A 25,343-nucleotide genomic window follows, 5' to 3' on the forward strand; every position below is an offset into this window, starting at 1 on the left:
ATGCCCTGCACATGAGGTAAGTGACATGGCTATATCAGGAGAACTATACTACATTTCTAATTGGAGGTATTTGCTAATATTATTATTATTATTATTATTATTATTATTATTATTACTACACCTATTACATATGTATAGATGGGATACGATTTTGGAGATGACTAACGCTTTAAGTAAAATTGCAGTAGCAATTAACTATATGGCACATAGGCTCTAATATGGGTAAACATAGACAATAAAGTGAGCAAATTTCACATTATTACACCTACTACATATTGGGAGAGGATCTTGGAGATGGGAATAACCCTTTAAACCAAGGTCTACACAGTGATGTTTTCTAGTGCTACTGAAGGAATTTAACTACCAAACTACAGACATAGTCCAAAACAATACATGAGCTGTTTGTAAGATGCAGCCGCCACTCAATAGTTAAAATCAATCAGTAGAATTAGTTAAAGTCTTTTTGTAGTCCTATCCTTAAAGAAGTACAGAATTAGGAAAACATGGCTGCTCTCTTGCACATACAGCTCCTCATATTATCTATGGTCCAAGTCATCTTAAAGGGACTCTGTCAGAAGGATTAACCCTCAAATTACTGTTCTTGATAGGTGTCTGTCATGGACTTTCTTCTGTTGAAGATTTTGGTGACAGGTTCTGAGTCTGAGTCTGACTTTTTCTTCTGGGACTCAGTTTATTAAATGGATTCCCTTTCCTTTGGGCCCTATCTCCTGTCCATGTCCCTGATGATAAGACCCCCTTCACAACCCACCACCCGGGGGGAAAAGGCAAGAACCGAAGTCAACCACCCAACCGACAAATAAAGACAAACAGGGGTAACAACTACAACAACTACTCGTACACACGGCAACCACACATAAAGGAGCCACAAAAAGTGTACAAGGGGAAATAACATAAAAGGGGGGAAGAAAACAAACTACTGGGGAACATCCATACCATTCAGCCAGCACACCGAGAACTGCTGCAGCAAGCACCAATGCTGCAGCCCACAACACAAGTCTCTAAAAGAGAGGATTACACCAGCTCCTTTCACCTCCTGGCCAAGCTACCAAATGATAGGAAATAACCGGCACTCTCAGATGGAAGTTGAGGGTATTTATAGGGCCTGGGTGCGGTCCCAACCGGAAACACCTGACCAGGAGTCAGGAGCTGCTGGAAAGAAAACTGACATTAATCCACTCCTCCCTAAAGGAAAAGTCCTTCCTCCTTCCTCCCCTGTCTCTGTTTTTACAGCAGGAGGTAAGAAGGATGGGGGAGGGAAGAACAGGCAGGCAGAAAGGGGCAGGAATAACTAGCACAACCGAACCCACTTATTAGATAGTCCATGGCACCTATCAATCAAGTAACAGTGTATTTCACAAACTTTACTTGCCTATATTTTAGAAAGTATACATCCGATCTCACAACTAAAGGTATGTATAGAATCAGCATGATAGCGTCACTAAAACACTCACTTTTGTTTATATAGGAAAATCCTGGTGGTTGGTCCTCCTTAAAGGTATGTTTTACACTAGATATCCCAAAACAAAGAATCTCATTTTGGCATAGTTTTGTGAGGCTAGTATATGTATATATCTGGTGCCTGGCAGCTATATAGCCAGAACTGCATGGAAAGAGAATAAATATGGATATATGTTATTTACTCCAGATTGGGCCAGTGTGATAATTTTTGTTTTTGGGGGGGATCTATTTTTATTCGAACCCATACCAATAAGTATTTTTAATATAAAAACCCTAAAAACTAGTGGAAGACTTGTACATGATGTATGCAATGTAGCCGAAGACTGTAAATTAATTCATAGACACAAGTGGTCCTTATGAGATGGCAGGATGCACTTATTTGCGGTATCACACAGTTCACATTTCTTTGCCTCTAGCTTCAGCATTTAATTACCTGTATTGAGGAAATCTTTCTATTCTTTAGGAAAGAATGCATTATCCATGACGTTTATCCGCTCAGACTGTCTAGATTCCTCGATGTTAAAGTTTGTAGCTCTCATTTAATACATGAAACTTTGAGATACAATAGATTACATAAAATGAAAAAGGAAAATGCAGAAATGGGTTTAGTGCCAAATATTCCACCGTCTGCATTACTCACACCTAAAAATTAGATTACAGGGCGCTGCCTTGCTTTCAGTTTTTATGCAGCCATATTAAAGATTTTAGATGCACAGTATACACTAGTTCTAGTTCTATAACGAAGCACAATGGCCTCTGTCATATACAATATATCACAAAAATAAGTACACCTCTCGCATTTTTATATTTTATGATATCTTTTCATGGAACAACACTGAAGATATGACACTTTGATACAATATAGAGTAGTCAGTGTACATCAGGGGTCTCAAACTCGACTGGGTATATGGGTAGCACATACAACTTTTCATAATTTGTTTGAAATTTTTGGCAACATTTTTAGTGGCATTTTTTTGTTTACATTTTTAGATTTTTTTCTTCCAATGGCCACATACAGTTATATTGCCTTAAAGTTAGAACCATATAGTAATTCTAGCCAACATCTTATAATAATGTTCCCATTATGCTCCCTATCTTGTAGTTATATTCCCCATCCAGGTCCCTATCTTGTAGTTATATTCACCATCCTACTCCTCATCTTATAGTTATGTCCCTCATCCTGGTTCCTATCTTGTAGTAATGCCCCATCGTGGTACCCATCTCATAGCAATGTCCCCATCTTAGTCCTCATTGTGTTGTAATGCCCCATCTTGGTCCCTTTCTTGTAATAGTGTGCCCAATCCTAGTCCTCATCTTTTAGTAATACCCCATCCTTGTCCCCTTTCTGTGGTAATATACCCATTATTTTCCTCATATTGTAGCAATGTCCCCATCCTGGTCCCCTTCTTGTAATGATGACCCAATCTTGGGCCCCTTATAGTAATGTCCCCATCCTGGGTTCCTTGGACATCTTGAAGTAATGTCCCACATCCTGGTCATCTTGAAGTAATGTGCCCATCATGGTCCCCATCTTGTGGTAATGTGCCCTTCCTGGTCCTTATCTTGTAGTAATGTGCCAATCCTTGTCCCCATATTGTAGTAATGTTCCTTTGTTGTCCCCTTCTTGTGGTAATGTCCCTAACCTTCTCCCCTTCGTGCAGTAATGTTTCCATCCTGGTCTCCTTGTAGTAATGTCCCCATCATGGTCCTATTCTTGTACTAATGTGCCAATTCTTGTCCCCATCTTGTAGTAATATGCCAATTCTTGACCCATCTTGTAGTTATGCCCCATCCTGGTCCTCATCTTGTAGTAATGTCCCTGTACTGTACTAATGTCCACTTTGTGTTATTTTTTACATACACAAAATAAAAAAACTCTTCTCGCCTATACACCATTCCCTTGGCATTCTCTTTTCTGCACATATCGCCATAGGCAACATAGACCCCTTGATGATTGTGACCCTTTCCAGGCCAGCCACAGGTTAATCAGAGGCCAGCAGCAGATAGCATGGCGGAGTTTAATGTCACTACCATGCACCGATGGGGTTTGATATCACTACCATGCCGACGTCTGCTGCTGACCTCTGAATTGCCAGCCGCTGGTATTGCAGTGCAAAGCGCCGATTTCTGCATGGTAATACATTTCAATTGAATGTGCATCTAAGGACACACATTCAACTAACATAATTTGCTGACATCGATGGTCCCAGTGGTCTACGCTGTCTGTCAGCTGCATGTGCAGCCTAAGTGTCCACATGTATGCTGCGGGCCACGTGTTTGAGACCCCTGGTGTACAGCTTGTATAACAATATAAATTTGTTGTGCCTTCGAAATAACTCAACACACAGCCATTTGAAGATGAATCACAGATGCCCAATAGAGTTTAACTCTGGAGACATGCTTGGCCTATTCAGCAGTTCAGCACCTTTAACCTCAGCTTATTTAGCAAGGCAGTAGTCATCTTTAAGGTGTGCTGGGGTCATTGTCATACTGAAACCCAGTTTTTAAAGGGAGGGGATCATTCATTATGTCACAATACATGTTAGAATTTATGGTTCCCTCAATAAACTGTAGCTCCCCACAGTTGGCAGCACTCATGCAGCCCTAAGTTATGACACTTCCACCACTATACTTGACTATAGGTGTAGCACTGGCATGACTGCAGGGACACCGACTTACCACCCCGGCCAGGTTGCATTCTCCCCTACTGCCCTGTGGCTGTCCACATATTCTCCTGCTCTCTCCCCCCCTCCACACACTGGCCCTACTCTTGAAGGGCCAGTGTGCCTTTTCCCAGAAATACCTCTCAGGATAGGGCAGAGAGTCACTATGTATTTACGGCACCTTCCCATTAGAGTAGGCGCTTGCGCAATGCCATTATTTAGTCTTTTGTCTCCTAGCTAGTTATTAGGTCCTTTGCTTCTGTCCTGTCACCTGTACCTGTGTCTGTCTTCCCATACCTATCTGTCCCTGCCGTGCCAACCACACCTGTCCATTCCCACCTGCTAGTCTGCCTCAGTCATCTCACCAATACCTGCCAGTCCCGGTCACTGCCCTGGGAGTGGTATCTGGCATCTGCCTCATGGCAGGTGCTCAGTTAAGCCCCTCCCACTAGGGGGTAAGACCAGGTCCCCTCTGTGGTCCAGTAGGTCCACTCCTGCTTGTCGCCTCTACAACACCGGCGGTGAGCGTTCCAGTTTGTGCAGGCCATGGACTCCACTGATTCAGACACCCTTTTGTTGCCAGCGCTGTACCAGGAATGTTGCAGATGTGGGAACAGCAAGAGCAGATAATGTCCTTTCTGCAGACAGTTAACACTCATCTGAATGCCCTTGGGTCTGGCTGTTTCATCAGCATCCTTCCAGCAGGTAGCTTTGGCACTGACAGAATCCTGGACCTGTTTGTCTGCTCCACCTCGTTTTGATGGCAATCCAACCAATGCCGAGGTTTCATCAATCAGTGCTCCTTGCACTTTGAGCTTTTGCCAAACTGGTTTACTTAAGAGCGGACCAAAGTGGCTTTCCTGATGTTGCACCTCGGTGGGGAGGCTCTCGCTTAGATCAATTTCCTGTGGAAGAGAAGAGATCCGGTCACCACTAATGTCCGAGACTTTCTGGAAGCTTTTTGGAAAGTTTTCAATGGAAAAATAAGCCCTACCCTGAAAATAATCCCTAGCACATTTTTTTGGGCAAAAAAATAATATGACAGTGCCTTTGTAACGGGGTGCCGGGGGTGCCTCGGGGGTTGTAGTCGTGGCCCCTTTTTCTATCAGGCAAACCCCCGGCTCCGCCGTCACTATTGGGACAGGAGATGGCTTGGTGGGGCAGAGTGTGGTGGTACTGAGAATGTTGTCAGACGTAGGAAGACTCTGCAGACGGAGATCAGTTGAATCAGAAGACATATTTATTGCACGTATCTTCACAACAAAGGCAGCAATTTGATAGCATCGATTCACACCTTCTGCTGGGGGAAAACTCTTCTGGTCGTATCCTCTCATGGGGCTGTGCCCGGCTACTCCACTTCACCTGGGCTCCCACTCCGGCTACCACAGACTTGACCCACCCAAACCTGTTTCACCACAGAGGACACTCTTTCTTTTCCTTCGTTAACTGTCCACCTAGCTTCCACACTCTGCCCCCCCGCTGTTCTTCTCTCCCATCCCAGACTCGACTGCCTCAAAAAAAACTTCCTTCCTTCCTCTACCACACTCTCTCCCTCCCCCTTCTGCTGCCGGCTCCTCCTTTCTCTTGCCCTGTTTCTATGGGGACAGCCGTCCCACCCGGCCACTAGGGGAACCCATCTATACAGTGCAATTACAGTAAAACATACACATTAACATTAACATTAACGGCTTTGTCTACCCCAGCGTGGGGTATCTTCAGGGGGGGAAAACTGTGCCTCTTTGTAAAGGGTCTGTCCACCCCTTACATTCCTCCCCTCTTTTTGCCTTAGCCTCCCGGCAAGGCTCGCACCTGTGAAACACAAGCTTAGCAGCAAGGCAACCTTTAATAAAACTTTAAAACCCTCTAGAAAATATAAACAATCACTGAGCGTACGAGTTCTGCGCCCGGAGTCCCTCCAAGGGGCTCCCGGTCTTTGTAGGCAGTTTGCCCGGAGGCCTCCAATAGGCACTCCCGGTCTTTGCTGGTCTTCTGCCCGGAGGCTTTCACAGCACTCCCGGTCTTTGCAGACAGTGGAGCACGGATAATAAAAGTCTCCTTCAACATCACAGAGGGAGTCCTTGCCCAGTCCGGCATCAGGCTCCTTCCGGGCTCGGTAACTTAAATGTGGTTACAAACTTTAAACCTTCACCAGTTCCTCAACAATACCGGTTTTTAGCACAGATATGTCCCTCACCTCCGGTCGCTGGGATTCACACGGGGTGGTAAGCTCGTAGCCATTCGGCCCGCTGGGCCTTCACATAATCGGAAAGGGACTGACCTGGCAAGCGGCGCAGCCTCCGGAACGGTTCGTAGTTAACCGGTGTCTCCGATTCTTCTGGCTCCGGCTTTGGCCCCTCGGTTCCCGGCGGAGGTGACGGGGTAGCTGGACGGGACGGCTGTGGACTTCCGACGACGACCACCGGGTGTGTCACCATACTTTGACGAATCGCCAATACCACCGGCGTCTCCTTTTCCGGCTCAGCTATCAGTCCTGTAGTGACTTCTGGCGACACCGCCAGCATGTTTCTCGGCCGGTAGGCCTCAGCCAGCACCGGTCTCCGCTGTGTACGTCTCCGGCACTGACACTCTTCGCATTCAATCTCTTGTTGCCATTGGGCGGCCTCTTGAGCAGTGGGTGTCCGGATCACTCCTACGGCAAATAGGCCCCGGCATCCCACTTCTCTCCGGAATTTCACTTTTTCTCCCGGGTACAGGGTATGCAGACGTTGGGGCAAGCCCTCAGTGTCCAGGTTAACCCGGTTATAAAAAAAATGATCTCCGGTCTCTTCGTCCTCTATGAATCCATAGCCCTCCGCCTGATTGAACTTGACCACGGTGCCAACGGTGCATTGCCGGTCAAACTCTTCGCTAAGGGGACCGGCCATCATCTCACGGGCCACGGTCTCGGCCAGCAACCTCTCTTGCACCGGATCGGTTTCAGGCGGTGGGGACTGTCGTCGGGTCAGGGGCGCCGGTTTTACCGGCTCCCAGAAGAATCCCCACTCATCTTCCTCTAACTCCCGGGCATGCTGCTCTCCCGGGGCCGGAACTTCTGTGGGGGCTGGGGGACCCACCTTGTCGGGTATAACCACCTCCGGACTCTGGAGAGGTGTTCCCAGCATTTCGCTTCCCGGCTGTAGTAGTGTCTTGTAGGTGGCCCGGACTTCCGTAGATGTCTCGCCGGTCACGGCATCCCAGGAAGTGACCCACGTTACTTTTGCGGGCCGCTCCGGACCTCCTGGCACAGCCGGTAGTTTAATGGTAAGGGTTTCTTCAGCTGCAGTCTGACTCGGGCGTCCTCTCCCCAGGCTGGTTGCCACCAGCGCGCCCGCTGCAGCTCGCTGCTTCATCTGAGTCTCCATCTCACTTAAGGTCAGTTGTGGAGTTTGCGTCTCTTGCAGCTCCTCTCGTAATGGCGCCAGGGACGGTGGAGATGCTGGGGAAGGTGGAGGCGGGCCGTCTTTTCCCGCTCTTGTATACACTCCACCCCCAGTCTCACACATTAAATCGACCCAGCACAGGAGACGCCTCTTCTTTTCTGTAACGCCGCCCTCTTCACATGTCTTCAGCAACATCTTGGGACCAGCACCTCCCCTCTTTGGGTGGCGCACTCTGTACTTCTTTTTCTTCGTCAGCCAACTCAGGTTTTTTCGTTTGGCGCCAATTCTTCGCGTGCTCACTGTGTTCGTGAAGATGGCGGCCATTTTAGTACCGTCCCGTGCCTGGTCCCACACCTTAGGCACCACTTGGTCTTCACATTCGGGGACCGGGACCCCCTGCAGATAATCCGGATCCTGCCGACTACGCCACATGTAACGGGGTGCCGGGGGTGCCTCGGGGGTTGTAGTCGTGGCCCCTTTTTCTATCAGGCAAACCCCCGGCTCCGCCGTCACTATTGGGACAGGAGATGGCTTGGTGGGGCAGAGTGTGGTGGTACTGAGAATGTTGTCAGACGTAGGAAGACTCTGCAGACGGAGATCAGTTGAATCAGAAGACATATTTATTGCACATATCTTCATAACAAAGGCAGCAATTTGATAGCATCGATTCACACCTTCTGCTGGGGGAAAACTCTTCTGGTCGTATCCTCTCATGGGGCTGTGCCCAGCTACTCCACTTCACCTGGGCTCCCACTCCGGCTACCACAGACTTGACCCACCCAAACCTGTTTCACCACAGAGGACACTCTTTCTTTTCCTTCGTTAACTGTCCACCTAGCTTCCACACTCTGCCCCCCCGCTGTTCTTCTCTCCCGTCCCAGACTCGAGTGCCTCAAAAAAACCTTCCTTCCTTCCTCTACCACACTCTCTCCCTCCCCCTTCTGCTGCCGGCTCCTCCTTTCTCTTGCCCTGTTTCTATGGGGACAGCCGTCCCACCCGGCCACTAGGGGAACCCATCTATACAGTGCAATTACAGTAAAACATACACATTAACATTAACATTAACATTAACGGCTTTGTCTACCCCAGCGTGGGGTATCTTCAGGGGGGGAAAACTGTGCCTCTTTGTAAGGGGTCCGTCCACCCCTTACACCTTATTTTCGGGGAAACATGGTATACTGAGGAAACCTTTACTTATTTATTTTTCACTGTGTGTCTTGTCACTTTTGGACACATTTGTCCTAGCACTCGAATTTTGGCAGGATGTGGGCTCCTCTTTTGACAGGTCTAGGGGGAAGTGTGAGACTGCCAGATTCCACTCCCCCTGACTGCTGACTCCCCTCTGTTAAGAGGATAGTTGACTGTTGATGGCTCCTAGTTCTTGCTTGGGGTGGCAGCCCAAAGAAATATATTCATAGCTCAACAATGTAAAATTCTCTAAAGCACTTGAGGGTTTCAAGGTGCTCTCCATACATGTAGATGAATTCCTTGAGGGGTCTAGTTTCCCAAATGGGGTCTCTTGTGGGTGTTATCACTGTTTAGGCACCTAGGGACTCTCAAATGCAACATGGTGTCTGCTATCTATTCTAGCTAATTTTGAATTGCAAAAGTCAAATGGTGCTTCTTCCTTTCCGAGCCCTACCGAGCACCCAAACAGTAGTTTTCCACCACATATGAGGTAACTGTGTACTCAAGAGAAATTACACAAAAAACTGTATAGTGCATTTTCTCCTGTTATCCTTGTGAAAATGTAAAATATGGGGGTAAAATAACATTTTTGTGGGAAAAAGTAACATTTTAATTTTTTCCTTCCTCATTGCTCTAGTTTACGTGAATCACCTGAGAGGTAATACACTTGTTGGATGTGGTATTGAGCAGTGTGAGGGGTGCAGTTTTTAGAATTATGAAACTGTGGGGTATTTTTTGTCACCTAGGCCCCTCAAAGTCACTTCAAATGTGATGTGGTCCCTTAAAAAATAGTTGTGTAAATTTTGTTGTAAACATGAGAAATTGCTGATAAACTTTGAACCCTTCCTAAAAAAAAAAGGATGTTTCAAAAATTATGCTGATGTAAAGTAGACATGTGGGGAATGTTATTAACTATTTTTTGTGGCATAACTATCTGGTTTAAGGGCATAAAAATTGACAATTTGAAAAATGTGTAATTGTACATTTTTTTTTTGCCAAATTTTTTATATTTTAACAAATAAACGCAAATAATATCGACCAAAATTTACCACTAACAAAAAGTACATGTCATGAAAAAACAATCTCAGAATTAGGGTACGGTTCTACTTGTGCACAGCTTCCGATGTGAGAGTATCAGAAGCAATATGCTAATGACCCTCTGCTGCAAGCGTCAGCTGAGGGTCATGTGACTGTGATCCGATCTCGCGATCGGGTCACATCTGCGGAGAAGAGGGAAGGAGCACTTTCTCCCCATCTTCTCCGCTGCCTGTCTCTGTGTACATCGCACTTCGGTCAGATGACAACCGAGTGCAGTGCAATGTTTCACACGCAGCCAGGGCCGGCCTTAGGCTAAATGGCGCCCTGTGCCAAATTAACCTTTGGTGCCCCCAGACCATGTCACAGTCGACCTGCAGCCAATCAACAGCTGGTTTACTTTCTCATCCTTTAGATAAAACTGATATCCAGAGGAAGTCATAAAACAGCAGCAGCTCTCATTTCTTCTGAATTACAGTTTTGAAAGAGGGATAATGAAGCAGCCGCTGATTGGCTGCAGATCACAAGACCCTGGTGCCCGGTTGTATTGCTTTTCTGCTGCGTTTGTTTTTTTCATGTACGGTAAAATGACAAAAAAAGCCTCACCCTAACCATACTGCAATTTAGTTATTTAAAAAAATGAAAAATCATTTGCAAAAAACATCCTGAAAGTCTATATGTATCCGCCGTTTTTACTGGCTTCATTTCTGGTGTCTATGCAATAACTTGAGAAGAGACAGAAAATTACGGAACATTTAGGGCTTATTATAAAAATATATCGACTTATTCTAAAAATATATCGAATTTTTCAAAATTACAATATGATAGTGCTAAATGTTATAATGGGTGAAAACCCACACGTTAATGGGGGGCCCAGGCAACCAACACAAGAAAAATGGGAAGTCAGGGAAGGGGGGGCTCTATTTATAATATATATATATATATATATATATATATATATATATATATATATATATAAAATATCATATAGCTGACAAAAAAGACAACCGCTATAAAAATCCAAGAGGGATATTAGCTTGGTGCAATCAATACCATTGGCTGATAATATCAGTTTAAATATGTCAGGGAGGCAAAATAGAGAGTCAGCCAAAGATAAATCAAATAAATTGCCCTAAGGGGTACTTTGCATGCTGCGACATCGCTACTGTGATATCGTAGGGGTCAAATCGAAAGTGACGCACATCCGGCGCCGGTAACGACGTCACAACGTGTAAAGCCTAGATGCGATCGCAAAAGCGTCGAAAATCGGTGATCTGTGTAGCGTCGGGCATTTTCATAATGTCGCACCAATAGGAGATATGATGTTGTTCCTCGTTCCTGCGGCAGCACACATCGCTGTGTGTGAAGCCGCAGGAGCGAGGAACATCTCCTTACCTGCCTCCACCGGCTATGTGGAAGGAAGGAGGTGGGCGGGATGTTTATGTCATGGGCGGCGGGGCGCTGCGCTCGCCAACGCTTGGGTCCGGCGCTGCTGCTGCCTGCTGCTGGCTGCTCGGTGGCTCAAGCGGTGGTCCGGATCCGGGGACTCGAGCGGCGCTCCTCGCCCGTGAGTGAAAGGGGTGGTTTTGGGTTTGGGTAGTTGGTCCGTGACGCCACCCACAGTGTGTGGTGAGGTTGGGGCACCACCGCTGCTCTGGACAGGGATCCCGGGAGCGATGACAGGGAGCAGCCGAGATGTTTCTCTCCCCTCCGTGGGTAGGGGGGTTGGTGGTCCCGGGGCCTGGTAAGGTGGGATGGGGAGGCAGGGTTGGCAAGGTGCAGGGTCGCGGGGTCAGCGCGGTGCCAGATGGCACAGTGGTACTCACTCAGCCAAGAATGGACACAGAGTCTCCGGTAAAACAAACGGCTGGATGGACGGGTCCCTACTCCTGGTAGGTTGGTGGTAACTGCCTTTCCCTGCACCTGTTGTGTATCTTCGGTCCCGATGGCTTCCCACCGGTAACCCGCTTCCCAGCTTGGATATGTGCCGGAGGAGCCCCTTTTGCCCGCAGGCTCTGGCCCTGGGAATCCTAGCTCTGGCGGAAGCTGTATTTCCCCTTCTCGGTTTGGACGGTTGCCTTCAGTCGGGTCTTTGTTGCTAGGAAACCCTGGAGGTTCCGGTCACTAACGGATTTGACCGGTTCAACGGCGACTCCAAGCCTGGTCGGGGTCCGTAGGTCCTGCCGGTTTGTGCTGGCTTCTCTTCGCTCCCCGGTTCGGTACCGGCGGGCCACCGCCCGTCCCCGGTCCTATGGTTCCGCGTCGATTGGCCTCTCCTGCAGACGGCCACCACCGTCTGCCAACCTTGCTCTTGGTGCCCGGGCCACGTACCCGGACACGGTCAGTCTGCTCCTCTACCACTTTACTCCACTCTCTTTCACTCTCTGCACTGATCTCTACTCAGACTTCCTTTCCCGCCTCCAGGACTGTGAGCTCCTCAGTGGGTGGGGCCAACCGCCTGGCTCCACCCCAGCTGGTGTGGATATCAGCCCCTGGAGGGAGGGAACAAGGATTTGTGTGTGACTGGTGTGCCTATCTCGGGGTGTGGGGTGTGTTGTTGCAGTACCTGTGACGACCTGGCTAGTCCAGGGCGCCACATTTACGTCCCGCTCATCTCCGCCCCTCCGCTTCTATTGGCCGCCTGCTGTGTGACGTCGCTGTGACACCGCACAACCCGCCCCCTTAGGAAGGAGGCGGGTCGCCGGCCAGAGCGACGTCGCAGGGCAGGTGTGAGCGTGTGAAGCTTCCGTAGTGATAATGTTCGCTACGGCAGCTATCACAAGATATTGCATGTGCGACGGGGGCGGGTACTATCGCGCTCGGCATCGCTAGCCAATGCTAGCGATGTCGCAACGTGCAAAGTACCCCTAAGACTTACCCATAACAAGCAGTGGTCAATCAAGAGTCCCACATCAACATAAAGACCCTCCAACGCGCGTTTGGCGGAACAATAGAGGTTATAGCTTTTTCAGGGAAGGTGTAACAAATAATGACATATGAGGACCTTAAATAAGCGGTGACCGCATTGGACCTGCAAGGACCTATTTCTGGTGTCTCCGCCAATCGGGTCGCTGCTCAGGCGCATGCGCACAGCGCAGCAGACAACACACGCCCCCCGGCCACACAGTGGGAGGAAGTGCACGGAACCCATGGCAACCATGGACGCCGATTGGCGAAGACACCAGAAATAAGTCTTTGCAGGTCCAATGCGGTCACATGACCGCTTATTTAAGGTCCTCACACGGCATTATTTGTTACACCTCCCCTGAAGAAGATATAACATCTATTGTTCCGCGAAACGCGCGTTGGAGGGTCTTTATGTTGATGTGCGACTCTTGATTGACCACTGCTTGAGTTATGGGTAAGTCTTAGGGAGATTTATTTAATTTATCTTTAGCTGAGTCTCTATGTTGCCTGCCTCACATATTTAAACTGATGTAATCATCCAATGGTATTGGATGCACCAAGATAAAATCCCTCTTGGATTTTTATAGCGGTTGGAGGCCTCTCTTTTTTGTCAGCCATATGATATATAGATAGAGCCCCCCTTGCAGGACTTCCCATTTTTCTTGTGTTGGTTGCCTGGGCCCCCATTAACATGTGGGTTTTCACCCATTATAACATCTAGCACTATCATATTGTAGTTTTGAAAAATGTAATATATTTTTAGAATTTTGTACTTAATAAAGTGGATATTTTTATAATAAGCCCTAAATGCTCCGTCATTTTCTGTCTCTTCTCAAGTCTATTATGCAGTGGTATATGATATGATACGAGATGTGCACTAGTCAATTATTTATATACTAGAAGGTGGCCCGATTCTACGCATCGGGTATTCTACAATTTACGTATTGTGTAGTTCATGTATGATTTTTGTTTTTTATATATATATATATATATAGATGTTGTTGTGTGTAGTTACCAAGTGTTTGTGTAGGGCGCTGTACATGTTCTGGGTGTTGTCTGGGTGTGGCGGGGGGTGAGAGCGGTGTTGTATGTGTGTTGCGTGTGTTGCGTTGTATGTGGAGTGGTGTGTGTCTGTCGCGTTGTGTGCGTGTGTGTTGCTCGGTTTGTGTGGGTGTGGTGTGTTTTGGGGGGAGGTATGTTTTGTGCAATGTGTGTGTTGTGCGGTATGTGCGTATATTTATGTATGCCGCGGTGTTTGTGTGTTGGGTGTTGTGTGTGCGGCGTTGTCTGTGTGTGTGGGTGTCCGTGTAGGGCGGTGTTTGAGGTTCCCAGTGTGTGTGTGGTGTGTTGTGTGTGTGTGTGTTGGGGGGAGGTGTGCACCTCCCATCGTGCTCCATCCCCCATGCTGCACATCCCCCATCATGCCCCATCCCCCATGCTGCGCACCCCCCATCGTGTTCCATCCCCCATGCTGCCCAACCCCCATCGTGCTCCATCCCCTATGCTGCGCATTCCCCATTGTGCTCCATCCCCGATGCTGCGCACCCCCCATCGTGCTCCATCCCCCATGCTGCGCACTCCCCATCATGCTCCATCCCCGATGCTGCGCACCCCCCATCGTGATCCATCCCCCATGCTGCGCACTCCCCATCGTGCTCCATCCCCCATGCTGTGCACTCCCCATCGTGCTCCATCCCCCATGCTGCGCACTCCCCATCGTGCTCCATCCCCCATGCTGCGCACCCCCCATCGTGCTCCATCCCCCATGCTGCGCACCCCCCATCGTGCTCCATCCCCCATGCTGCGCACCCCCCATCATGCTCCATCCCCCATGCTGCGCACCCCCCATCGTGCTCTGTCCCCCATGCTGCGCACCCCCCATTGTGCTCCATCCCCATGCTGCGCACCCCCCATCGTGCTCCATCCCCCATGCTGCGCACTCCCCATCATGCTCCATCCCCGATGCTGCGCACCCCCCATCGTGATCCATCCCCCATGCTGCGCACTCCCCATCGTGCTCCATCCCCCATGCTGTGCACTCCCCATCGTGCTCCATCCCCCATGCTGCGCACTCCCCATCGTGCTCCATCCCCCATGCTGCGCACCCCCCATCGTGCTCCATCCCCCATGCTGCGCACCCCCCATCGTGCTCCATCCCCCATGCTGCGCACCCCCCCATCATGCTCCATCCCCCATGCTGCGCACCCCCCATCGTGCTCCGTCCCCCATGCTGCGCACCCCCCATTGTGCTCCATCCCCATGCTGCGCACCCCCCATCGTGCTCCATCCCCCATGCTGCGCACCCCCCATCGTGCTCCATCAACCATGCTGCACACTCCCCATCGTGCTCCATCCCCCATGCTGCGCACTCCCCATCGTGCTCCATCCCCCATGCTGCACACTCCCCATCGTGCTCCATCCCCCATGCTGCGCACCCCCATCGTGCTCCATCCCCCATGCTGCGCACTCCCCATTGTGCTCCATCCTCCATGCTGCGCATTCCCCATCGTGCTCCTTTCCCCATGTTGCGCACCCCCCTCGTGCTCCATCCCCCATGCTGCGCACCCCCCATCGTGCTCCATCCCCCATGCTGCGCACCCCCCATCGTGCTCCATCCCCCATGCTGCACACCCCCCATCGTGCTCCATCCCCCATGCTGCACACTCCCCATCGTGCTCCATCCTCCATGCTGTGCACCCCATCGTGCTCCATCCCCCATGCTGTGCACCCCCTATCGTGCTACATCCTCCATGCTGTGCACCCCATCGTGCTCCATCCCCCATGCTATAATAGTTCTCCTATTATACTCAGAGAGGAGTATATTAGGAGGACTATAATAGGAGGAGTAGTCCTGGGGGGAGAGGAGTATAATGCCAGCTCCCTGCACATGTGTACCGGGATCCGGTGTACGCTGGTAACTATGATACACATCGGGTAACTAAGGGACCTTAGTTACCCGATGTGTATAATGGTTACCAGCGTTCACCGGCTCCGTCACGATCCCAGCAGCGCAAGGTTATGTCTGGCGATGCGTGCGGAGGGCCGAGGCGAGCGGGCAATCCATGCGGAGGGCGGGGCCAGGCCGAGGCGAGCGACCAATCCGTGGGGGGGCGGAGCCAAGGCGAGGCGAGCGGCCAATCCGTGCGGGGGGCGGGGCCATGGCGAGCCCAGCGGCCAATCAGCTTTGTGTAACCGTAAGGACACAATTTTGGAGCAAGACAGACAGACAGACAGACAAACAGACAGACAGAATAAGGCAATTATATATATAGATGTCTATGCAATGACTGTATTATGTGTCCTTTAAGTATATAGAGCGAGTGGCTTCTTCCAATTTTAGGCGCCCCAAGAATGAGAAGGTTAATTCTTTTAGCCGTTTCATAGCTTTTGAAGCCTACAGCAGCTAAAATAATTAACCAAAGATGGAACATGTGTGCAGCAAAATCATTTTGAAATTGCTGTGCATCATGTCCCTTTGCTATGGTGTGTTTGCAGCGCTTTTTTAGGCAGGTACTCCCTGTTGCTCACACGCCTTTATCTGTTGCGCACAGGAAACATGTCCGTTTTTTTTCGGCACCACTGATGTCCCACAGACCCCATTATGGTGTGATCTGTGAAACATGTACAAGAAAACACGAACATTGAAAATAAAGTGATTTTTATATTCAAGCTCTCCAGTGACGCTGTCTCTGGCCTCTGCTGGCTGCTGCTTCCTGCACGGCTAATTACTGTCATGCATATTCATTTATGGGCAGCACAGCTGACCTGGAAGTAGTTGCAGAGGGGAGACACAGCGGCGGCCGGATGTAGCAGAGCCGAAGAGTTCAGCACCACGGACAGCAGGAGCGGGGGCAGGTGAGTTTACCTCCATGTGCTATCATGTATCACAGATTGCACATTGACAACCCACGTGTGCTGTGAATCACGGCACACAGAGGGACACATGCGCTTTTCACACGTCAGTGAAAAATTTCCTTGTTTTTCACTGACATGCGAAACAGGCCTAAAATCTTAAATCTTAGAATATGTCAGAACGGATGCAGTCAATAATCTCTGGTGAGGTAGCAAAAACCTGCTGACTGATTCTCTTTAAGTGATAAGATGGATTTATTCTGCAGGTTGGTGCTGTTACAGTGATACCAGATTCATATTGTTCAGCTTCTATCACACAGTGAAAATGCTTTTTTTTTATAAAAAGTTTTTTCGTCGCCATATTGTGAGAACTGTAACTTTTTTCTTTTTGGAGCGAACAGGGCGGTGGGGAAGCTTATTTTTTGCGCAATAAGCTGAAGGATGTTTGGTACTATTATGGGGTGCATAACATTTCTTAATTGCTATTTATTCAGATTTTTCAGAAGCAAAATGAGGGAAAACCAGCAATTCGCTTATTCTTTTCAATTTTTTGCTCAGTTCACCATGCGATAAAAGTGATGACTCATTTGTTCTTCAGGTCAGAACGATTACACTATACCAGATTTATATAATTTTTTATACTTTACGACTTTTGCACACTAAAAGCAATATTTTACAAAAATTAATTTCTTTTTGCATCGCCATATTCTGAGAGCTGTAACTTTTTTAATTTATTTTTTGTTCAAAAGAGCCTTTAGGGCTTATTCCTTCACATATGACTTTTGTTGGCTTTTTATTGAAGTTTTGTGTTTTCAGTAAGACTAAAAAACATTTTTGGAGTGATTTTTCCCAAAGTTTTTTTTGTTTGTTTTTTTTTGTTACGGTGTTTGCGTAACAGCATAAGAATTTCTTTATAATAACCTACACCTTAGGCTAGACATTTACTAAAAGAACAGCCCCTTTAAAAGGGCTGTACACTAAATTTGACAACCCCCATTCATTCCATTTGCTGAAGCATAACCACATACACCCTTTGTAATAAAATTATGCCCCACTTCAATCCATAAATGGGATGTCAGCAACCCTTTCTCATTCCTCTTGTTTGCCCCAGAAAAATAAAGTTATACTCCCCTCCGGTACGGCTTAGTTTCCAGCGATGTCTTAAGCTGCGTTCCATGAGGCCCCTTGACCAAACAGCGCCCAGTGTCTCTCTCTCCGCCTTCAGACATTTGAGCAGGATGTGAGCGCTACACTGAATTTCTGCCGAAATGTCCAAAGGTGGGCACAAGGAAGCCGGCACCGATTGCTTTTGGGGCCCGTGTATCATAACAATGTCACAGATGCCCCTGGAATGCAGTTTTAGACATCGCTGGAACCAAGGCTGCACCGGAGGGGCGTATAGCTTTATTTATTTTTCTGGGGCAAACAAGGGTAATGAGAAGGGGTTGTCCAAGTAGTGGACTTCCCTTTATTGGACTGGAGAGGGGCATCATTTTATTACAAAGGTACAAAGGGTGTATGTGGTTATTCTTCAAGGAGGTGCCATTTTACAATAATGGGTTCATATTATTATACTACTATGTAAGGACACACACACGCACACACGCACACACACACACACACGCACACACACACACACACACACACACACACACACAACACCCCTTGCATGAAAATGATGCCCACTCCAGGAACACAATCACATATCCTTGATGGTAACAATAGCACATACCATATTTTTTGTTTTATAAGATGTACCGGATTATAAGACGCGCCCCAAATTTATAGATAAAAAAGGTAAAAAAAATGGGGTCCGTCTTGTACTCCATTGTTGTCTTACTGGAGGGGGAGCAGAGTCATAGGAGGCAGGCACTGCAGTGGGAATGGTGTGCTGTGCTGGCAGCAGTGTGGGCTGTGCTGGTGTCGCGGGCGGAGGAGGGGACGCTGCACTCTCCCACTGCTCGGGTCCGGCCGCGGCTGCTGCGGCTGCTGCTGCTCGGTGGTGGCTCGAGCGGTGGGCCGGATCCCGGGGACTCGAGCGGCGCTCCTCGCCCGTGAGTGAAAAGGGTGGGGATTGGATGGTGGGGATTTGGTTATTGTCCGTGACGCCACCCACGGTTGTGGTGAGTTTGGTGACACCACCGCTGCTCTGGACAGGGATCCCGGGAGCGATGACAGGGAGCAGCCTGGATGTTAGTTCTCCCCTCCGTGGGTAGGGGGTTGGTTGTCCCGGGACCCGGTGATGGGGTAGGGATGGATGGCAGGTGGGTTACGGGGCCTGGTGAGGTGCAGGGTCGTGGGGGCAGTGCTGTGCCGCACGGCATGGTGGTACTCACTCAGCCAATGATGAGGACACAGTTCTCGGTAAAACACACGGCTGGATGGATGGGTCCCACAGACGGCTGCGGTGTTGTTTCTCCCGGCAGGTTGATGGTGACTGCCTTTCCCTGCACCTATGTAGTGTAACGGTTCCAATGGGTTCCCACCGGTAACCCGCTCTACCAGCTTGGATGGTTGCTGAAGGAGCCCCTTTTGCCCGCAGGCTCTGGCCCTGGGAACTTTAGCCTTGGCGGTGACTGTGTTTCCCTCGCTCGGCTGGACGGTTGCCTTCTGTCGGGACTTGGCTGCTGGGAAACCCAGGAGGTTCCCTTCGCTAAACGGATTTGGCAAATTCACGGCGACTCCTAGCCTTGCCGGGGTCCGTAAGCCCCTGCCGGATGGTTCTGGCTTCTCTTTGCGTACCGGTCCGGTACTGCCGGGCCACCGCCCGTCCATGGTCCTTACGGTTAGCTCCAATAGGCCACTCCTGCAGACGGTCACCACCGTCTGCCAACCTTGCTGATCTGTCCGGGCCACACACCAACTTCAGTCTGCTCTACTACCACTTTCCTTCCTCTCACTTTCCACTCTCAAACTGCTCTGCCTGCTTTTCCCGCCTCCAGGACTGTGAACTCCTCGGTGGGCGGGGCCAACCGCCTGGCCCACCCCCTGGTGTGGACATCAGCCCCTGGAGGAAGGCAACAAGGGTTTTTGTCTGACTTTGGTGTGCCTGACCGGAGTGTGGGGTGTGTTGGTGTTGTTCTCTATGGCCCCTGGCTTGTCCAGGGCGCCACATTCCCCCTTAGTAAAATGCAGACCGTCCGCGGGCTGCCCGTCCATCACCAGTTTTATTTTCACAAGCTGAAAAATAAACGGTAAACAGAGATAACAATTAAAATAACATCTTCCCACATCGGGAGGTACTCTTGCTTAAACATTACTAACGGTGTAGGCTTCCGCTCTCTCCCACCCAAGCAACCTGGCCCTGATGCTGCCCCTAAGCAAATGGGCAACACCCCTTGACCCCAGTCCAGCACAAGTTACCCGAGCGGGTTCTGTCCTTTTCAGGGGACCCACGTCCATGGGGAACCCCTGAAACCCCCAGAGGATCGCCACCGGTTCCGGTGGTGGCAGGGCCCCAGCCTGCTCCACTGCGGGCCCTTCCTCCAATCTGCCTCTCCGGAGGTGGCAACGGTGAAATCCACAAACATAATTATTTACAAGCCACAAGTTCGTGGTTGCCTTGCTAGTTCTCAGGCTTGTCCATAAGGAGTCCCTTATGCAAAACTTGTAAGCAGTCCCCACGGGGACAACGGTGCCGGCAACGACCGGTTTCAGTCACGGTTAGTCAATCAGGTAAATCTTCAGTTAATCATTCACTTATCATTCTTTTAAAACTTTTAACACTGGTGGTCCCAACGGGGACAACTTTTAGGCGGAGGACCGCCGACTTCACTGCTCGCTTTCATCATCCTCAGCCGGCCCCAGGTGGAGGAACACGGGGATCAGCCCCTCCAGCGCATAGCAGGCGCGACGGGTAAGGGCCGCACGGTAACCATTATTTCCGCTCCGAGGGATGTAAGTGACCTCCATGTCACACAGGGCAACGACCCCTTCGTCTTCCTCGGAAACAGGCTCTGTGTCCGGTCCGGAGTCGCTATCATCTGTTCCTGCACCAGGCGGGTCGCCGCCAGCTGCCGCAGCTTCTGGGCTCTCCACTCTCTCAACCACTGCCACGAGGGGGTGTACGCCAGACGGACCAGGCGCAGCACAGTGCACGGGCAAGGAAGATGGACGCGACATGGGAGCCAGGGGTAGACCGGGTCCCTCAGCCGCAATGGCCGGTCCCTCGGGGACACAGGGGCGTGGGTCACTCACCAGATCCTCCATCATTGCTTCCATTCCATACACCCGGGCGACTGCAGCTACCTCCTCCACCTCCACGGTCCACTGCTCCATCAGCCTACATATATGCCTCCGGTAGTGTCGGCAGATCCCTGCCGTTCGGGCCCTCAGCCATACCGCTGTTCCGGGCACCGGCTCGGTAGCCTCCGCGTAGCTGGGTGGAGCGGACATTCTTTGCAGGGGTTAGCGGATCGTGGGGTCCCGGCGTCCCTGCTTTTACAGCCGCGGGCTACATGCGGCCAGACGCCATCAGTCCCCCTTAGTCTCTTTCCAGCTCCTCCTCTACAGGGGCGGAGTTTTGGCCTTCGCGCCTCCACTACTCGAGGAGACGCTCGAGCGGGAATTCTTCGCGCCCAAGATGGCGGCTTCTCAAATCTTCCGGCCGGACACCTCCGGCGGTTACAAGGCGCACCTCTACGAGACGGTAGAGCGGTAAGATCCTGTTCGTGACGCCAAGTTGTCGCGGGTGGAGGAGTGGACGCTGCGCTCTCCCACTGCTCAGGTCCGGCCGCGGCTGCTGCGGCTGCTGCTGCTCGGTGGTGGCTCAAGCGGTGGGCCGGATCCTGGGGTCTCGAGTGGCGCTCCTCGCCCATGAGTGAAAAGGGTGGGGATTGGATGGTGGGGATTTGGTTATTGTCCGTGACGCCACCCACGGTTGTGGTGAGTTTGGTGACACCACCGCTGCTCTGGACGGGGATCCCGGGAGCGATGACAGGGAGCAGCCTGGATGTTAGTTCTCCCCTCCGTGGGTAGGGGGTTGGTTGTCCCGGGACCTGGTGATGGGGTAGGGATGGATGGCAGGCGGGTTACAGGGCCTGGTGAGGTGCAGGGTCGTGGGGGCAGTGCTGTGCCGCACGGCACGGTGGTACTCACTCAGCCAATGATGAGGACACAGTTCTCGGTAAAACACACGGCTGGATGGACGGGTCCCACAGACGGCTGCGGTGTTGTTTCTCCTGGCAGGTTGATGATGACTGCCTTTCCCTGCACCTATGTAGTGTAACGGTTCCAATGGGTGCCCACCGGTAACCCGCTCTCCCAGCTTGGATGGTTGCTGAAGGAGCCCCTTTTGCCCGCAGGCTCTGGCCCTGGAAACTTTAGCCTTGGCGGTGACTGTGTTTCCCTCGCTCGGCTGGACGGTTGCCTTCTGTCAGGACTTGGCTGCTGGGAAACCCAGGAGGTTCCCTTCGCTAACGGATTTGGCAAATTCACGGCGACTCCTAGCCTTGCCGGGGTCCGTAAGCCCCTGCCGGATGGTGCTGGCTTCTCTTTGCGTACCGGTCCGGTACCGCCGGGCCACCGCCCGTCCACGGTCCTTACGGTTAGCTCCAATAGGCCACTCCTGCAGACGGTCACCACCGTCTGCCAACCTTGCTGATCTGTCCGGGCCACACACCCGGACCAACTTCAGTCTGCTCTACTACCACTTTCCTTCCTCTCACTTTCCACTCTCAAACTGCTCTGCCTGCTTTTCCCGCCTCCAGGACTGTGAACTTCTCGGTGGGCGGGGCCAACTGCCTGGCCCACCCCCTGGTGTGGACATCAGCCCCTGGAGGAAGGCAACAAGGGTTTTTGTCTGACTTTGGTGTGCCTGACCGGGAGTGTGGGGTGTGTTGGTGTTGTTCTCTGTGGCCCCTGGCTTGTCCAGGGCGCAACACTGGCAGCAGAAGCTGTGCTGGCTGTGTGGAGAAGGCCAGTGCGGTGGGTGTCCCGGATGCTCTGTCAGCGGTGCGGGCTTCAAAGAAATAGCATCCGAAGCGGCGCATGCGCAGATTGAGCTCTCAGTTCAATGGCAAGATCTTGAGCTGAGGGCTCCATCTGCACACGCGCTGCCCCGGGCGCCATCATTTGAACCCAGAGCATCTGGGACATCAGCCATATCGCCCTGCTCCACACAACCACCGCTGCCCGCACAGACAGATATCCAGCGGGCAGAGGCCCGCACAGAGGCAGGCAGCCGGCCGCCTGTACAGAGGCGCAGGCACCCGCCCGACCGCACAGAGGCGCAGGCAGCCGGCCGCACAGAGGCGCAGGCAGCCGGCCGCCCGCACACAGGCGCAGGCAGCCGGCCGCCTGCAGAGAGGCGCAGGCAACCGGCCGCCCGCACAGAGGTGCAGGCACCCGGCCGCCCCTACAGAGGTGCAGGACCCAGCCGCCCGCACAGAGGCACAGGCATCAGCCGCCCGCACAGAGACGCAGGCACCTGGCTGCCCGCACAGAGACACAGGCACCCGGCCGCCCACAGAGAGGCAGGCACCCGGCCGCCCGCACAGAGGCAGGCAGCTGGCCGCCCGAACAGAGGCAGGCAGCTATCCGCCCGGTCAGAGGCAGGCAGCCGGCCGCCCGCACAGAGGCAGTCAGCCGGCCACCCGCACAGAGAGACAGGCAGTCGGCCGGCCGCCCGCACAGAGAGGCAGGCAGCTGCCCGCCCACACAGAGAGGCAGGCACCCGGCCGCCCGCCCGCACAGACAGCAACTGTGCCAATTTTCCCCTGGTAGGACTGCCTGCAATAAACTGCACCTGCGCTGCGGTCACATACAGGGCATGATCTTCTCTCTGCTGTCGAGGTCTGTGGATGTGAGATGAGGTGAGCCCATGGAGCAAGGTGGGAGAGCGACTGGATGCGCACATTCACTGATTGGAGCAGGGGCAGTAGATGAAACTCATCTTTCTGTCTCCGCGCCAATGACACCGTTTGTATGCATGGTGCGGGCGCCCGGTTGCCAGACTTCACGAAAGGGATGGAGAGGCGCCGCTGGAGACAGTATGTTTAGCTTCACAGATAAGGTCTCCCCGCGGCTATTCCCATCAAAGCCTTCTGCCCGTGCAGCGGTGGTTACAATAAAAATGCAGTGCTGAGACCGGAGGAGGCAGGAAATTTACTTCTTACCTCTCTGCGGTGCCCCTCTCTGAAGCATGGACGTCGGTGCCCTGTGCGACCGCACAAGTCGCACATGCCTAAAGCCGGCCATGCACGCAGCCATAAACTTGTATGGGTGCGTGTGAGTCGGGACTCACTGCCAAAAGCAGCATGCTGCGATTCATTGCTCATGCTGATGTGGTGCCCTGGCCTAGCCAGATCGTCACAGATAACATACAAACACCCCCCACTCCCATTAGACAGGGACATCAGCCAAACAAAAATCCTTGTTGCCTCCCTCCAGTGTCTGATGTCCACACCAGGTGGGGCGGAGTCAAGCGGTTGGTTCCACCCACCGAGGAGTTCACAGGCCTGGAGGCGGGAAAAGTGACAGAAAGAAGTTGGAGTTTGAAGTGAGAGGAACAAACACTTGGTTGGGTTTGTGGCCCAGGCACTGACAGCAAGGTTGGCAGACGGTGGTGGCCGTCTGCAGGAGTGGTGGAGCAACGCGGAACCGTAGGACCGGGGATGGACGACAGCCCGCCGGTACCGACCGGGGAGCAAAGTGAAGCCAGCACACACAGGCAGGGCCATCGGACCCCGACCAGGCTTGGAGCCGCCGACAATAGTCAGATCCGAATGGGACTGGAACCCCTGGGGTTTTACAACAGCAAAAGTCCCGATTGAAGGCAACAGCCCACACCGTGAGGGTATACAGCTACCACCTAAGGCTAGAGACCCAAGGGCCAGCGCCTGCGGGCAAACGGGCTCCTCTGGTACCCATACACCGGGGAGCGGACTACCGTTGGGAATCCATAGTAGTCAGAAGGAGAACATCAAGGTGCAGGGAAAGACAGCCGCCATCACCTGTCCAGGGAGAGACACAGCAGCCGGCTGTGGGACCCGTCCATCCAGCCGTTTGGTTTACTGGGGACTTTGTACCTTTCTTGCTGAGTGAGTACACCCGTGCCATCCGGCACCGTGCCGCGCTGTCCCTGTGTCGCGGGCGGTGCGCTGCTCGACCGCGCTTGCGGCTCGAGTCCGGCTGCTGCTGCTGCTCGGTGGCTCGAGCGGTGGGCCGGATCCGGGGACTCGAGCGGCGCTCCTCACCCGTGAGTGAAAGGGGTGGTCTGTTGGGGTTTTGGATGTCGGTTTGTAACGCCACCCACGGTATGTGGTGAGGTTGGGGCACCACCACTGCTCTGTACGGGGATCCCGGGAGCGATGACGTGGGTAGGGGGATTTTGGTAGTCCCGGGGCCCGGAGTTGTTGGCTGTAAGGTGGATTGCGGGGCTTGGCCGGGTGCAGGGTCGCGGGGGCAGCGCAGTGCCAGACGGCACGGTGGTACTTACTCAGCCAGTAACGTACACGGAGTCTCTTGTAAAACAAACGGCTGGATGGACGAGTCCCACAGACGGCTGCGGCGGTCACTCCCGGTAGGTTGGCGGTAACTGTCTCTCCCTGCACCGGTGTTGTGTTCTCGGCCCCAATGGCTTCCCACCGGTAACCCGCTCCCCAGCTGTATATTTGCCGGAGGAGCCCCTTTTGCCCGCAGGCGCTGGCCCTGGGAACTCTAGCTGTGGTGGTAGCTGTATTTTCCTTCACGGTTGAGCGGTTACCTTTAGTCAGGTCTTTACTGCTGGGAAACCCCGGAGGTTCCCGTCGCTGACGGATTTGACCGGTTTAACGGCGACTCCATGCCTGGTCGGGGTCCGCAGGCCCTGCCGTATGGTGCTGGCCTCTCTTCGCTTCCC

General features: G+C 51.9%; 1 long non-coding RNA gene across 1 annotated transcript in view; it reads left to right on the top strand.

The window, feature by feature from the left end:
• Positions 1-1,489: 1,489 nt before the first annotated feature.
• LOC142289813 (uncharacterized) overlaps positions 1,490-25,343 on the top strand; it is a 90,543-nt gene continuing 66,689 nt past the window's right edge. Inside the window, exon 1 of the long non-coding RNA XR_012750168.1 lies at positions 1,490-1,516. This is a non-coding gene — a long non-coding RNA (uncharacterized LOC142289813). The remainder of the gene's footprint in view (positions 1,517-25,343) is intronic.

The sequence above is a fragment of the Anomaloglossus baeobatrachus genome, chromosome 1 (genome assembly GCF_048569485.1).
Source record: "Anomaloglossus baeobatrachus isolate aAnoBae1 chromosome 1, aAnoBae1.hap1, whole genome shotgun sequence".
Lineage (NCBI taxonomy): Eukaryota > Metazoa > Chordata > Amphibia > Anura > Aromobatidae > Anomaloglossus > Anomaloglossus baeobatrachus.